Below are 2,581 nucleotides of genomic sequence, written 5' to 3'. Positions count from 1 at the left end.
ACTTTGAGCCACTTGCCCATGGCAGGGATGATCTCTAAGGTCCTTTCCAACTCAAACTATTCTATGATTCTATGAACTAACATGACACCTTCTCTCAATCTAGAGAAAGCGATGGCCTGGTGGATTGGCAGGCCTTCCAAGAGGAGATAACACATTTTATTTGCAACCTAATTGTCCTTTGTCTCTTTTTAATGAGCAGCAAATTTCTGCCTCGACAGGAAGCTCTGGGGTAGAGCTGGCAGCACTCCTGGCTGATGGAAGCAGCAAACCCCTGGGATGGACAGCCACGTGCCCCATCTCCATTCTCCAAGAACAAGAAAGACAGGCAGCAGTATTTTATCCACCTGGGGCAGAAAGAAACCCCTGGGGAGCCCTGCTTTGCAACCTCAGTTCACACATCAGAGCTGTTCAGACTTTTGTTATGGTTCTGCATTCTTTAAATGAGAGGTCGGTGTGAGGCTCACCAAAAAAGGCAGATGCCACTTTGAAGAGCTCACATTTGAAGCCAGGATCTCCTGACTCATCCACACATATTGTACCTGGTGCACTTTAATCCTCGTGGCCCTTCTTGCACAAAAGCAGCGTCTTCCTCAGTTGCACCCTATGTTTCCATGGGAAGGCAGTACAATTCACTTTAAAGGGAATAATAAATGGATTCCCAATTCTCACCGCTCCTGGATGGCAGCGGACAATCCCAAATGAGGTTAAGTCTGTTTCCAGCTTTCTCTTATGGCAGATTTCTCACAGCAGGGCAACAGCTCAGGCGAAGGACCATGCAAAGCTGTGCCCTCCAGGATGAGTCACGCCAGCTCTGGCTCTAACGGAGGTGGAGCTCTGCGCTGGGAGTAAAAGAAGAGGTTGTAAACTTCAGAGTGAGAGAGTGGAGGATTTAAATCAGGGTCAAGTCAGACAAAATTCACCTTCCTTTCAATTAGATCATGAAAGCCTCAAGCACCCTGCCAAGTCTCCCTCGGCTTGCTGCCCTTATTCTTTTCCAGGAGTGAGAGCTCTTCCAAGTCACCCTACAGCCCACGGAGCAGTACATTACTTCTGAGGCTGGCTGATAGCAAAAAGCCAAAGCAGAATAACTGGTGTCAAAAATTGTTTGTTTTGAGCTAAGTATCAAAGAATAATTTAAGTTGGAAGGGACCTCTGCCACCACAGTCCTTCCTGACATCACATGGGGGGGGGGGTCTGCAGAGCTTTTCCCGCTGGCAGCTGCACAGCCCACACCAAACCCAGCCACTGGCAGGACCCAGCTCACATTTATCACACACCCACACTGCAAAGATCTCAGTGCCTGTGACGAGTGTCACAGCCAAACCAATCTGAGGGGAGAAAGCTCCCAGAGGTTTCCCGCCCCGTGCTCCAGGCTGGAACACTCCCAGAGACAGAAAATTAATTCTGTGCCTCTAGAGACATAGTAAAGGTATTGCTAAGACTGGTAACTAAACCCAGAAACTTCAGCCTTATATCAAATGTATGACACATACTGAGGTTGATCTGTCTGAAAAAATAAAATGTATTATATTTATATATGCTCTTAATAGAAATAAATAATATAAATATTATTAAATACACATCTGCTACTATATTTAGACATTAACAGAGCATCAGTAAAAAACCAATAAATAAAATAAAAATACCAATACTGATTTTTACCAATAAAATGCTTTTTGATGGAGTAGGAAATGGATACCAAACTTTTCCACTCAACATCCTTCACTTGCAGTCCCAAAACAGGAGGTTTAGCTATAATAAATCCTAACTTTTAGGAATGAACCTCCTGAAACCATCCTGTCAGTCCCCGCAGTGAAGTTCCAGGATCTGTCTCCCAGGCCTTTGGACACAGCAGGGGCTGCAAGTCCACAAGTCCCAAGGCTGTCCCATGCCTGGTCCAGGCTGTCCCACTGTCCATAGGGGCCAGGGAGTGGCCCTTTGTGACACGGGCGCCTTCCAGGGCCCTTTGTGACACAGGAAATTGGGGTGCCCAGAGACCTTTGTAACATCAGAGACGCCATCCTGCCCCAGGGGTATATAAGGGGTGCAGAACTCAGCCCATCCCAGCTGCTCCCCAGGAGTGGCTCCCTGGATGTCTCACTCTCTCTCTCAGTCTCTCTCTCTCCTCTCTCTCTCTCTGCAGGACGACGGAGATGGGATGGACAAGGACAGGACAACAGAGATGGGATGGACAATAAGAGGACGATGGAGATGGGATGGACAAGGACAGGACGACGGAGATGGGATGGACGAGGAGAAAGGGAAACCCCAGCTCCCAGCCTGCCCAGGGCCAATGGCCAGGCCTGTGGAGGAGGCCAAGTGGACGTCCCATTGGCCAGAGTGGCAAAGGCTGATGAACACAGAAACCAGGATTAACATCCCATCTGCTGGATCAGCGTTGGATTCTGGATGGAATATGCACAGGTGATCACTTTTTCTCTTTCTTTCCCTCTCTTTCATAGCAAATAATAACGAATAACAATAATAGCAAATAACAATAATAACAAATAAATGTTTAATAAAACTCTCTAATTGTTTGTGGACTCTCTGACTCTCGTCGCTCCTTCCCACCACAAGCATT

General features: G+C 47.3%; 1 long non-coding RNA gene across 2 annotated transcripts; it reads right to left on the bottom strand.

The window, feature by feature from the left end:
* Positions 1-414: 414 nt before the first annotated feature.
* Positions 415-1,925, bottom strand: LOC135410348 (uncharacterized). 2 transcript variants are annotated; one of them, XR_010428642.1, is made up of 2 exons: positions 1,663-1,925; positions 415-839 (listed from the first exon to the last, which is right to left on the bottom strand). It is a non-coding gene; the product is annotated as an uncharacterized LOC135410348 (long non-coding RNA). The 2 variants fall into 2 exon arrangements; XR_010428643.1 differs by having other exon boundaries at positions 1,705-1,925.
* Positions 1,926-2,581: the final 656 nt, after the last annotated feature.

This window comes from Pseudopipra pipra, chromosome 2, assembly GCF_036250125.1.
Source record: "Pseudopipra pipra isolate bDixPip1 chromosome 2, bDixPip1.hap1, whole genome shotgun sequence".
Classification (NCBI taxonomy): domain Eukaryota; kingdom Metazoa; phylum Chordata; class Aves; order Passeriformes; family Pipridae; genus Pseudopipra; species Pseudopipra pipra.
The sequence above is the reverse complement of the archived record's forward strand: the minus strand, read 5'-3'. Positions and strand labels throughout refer to the sequence as shown.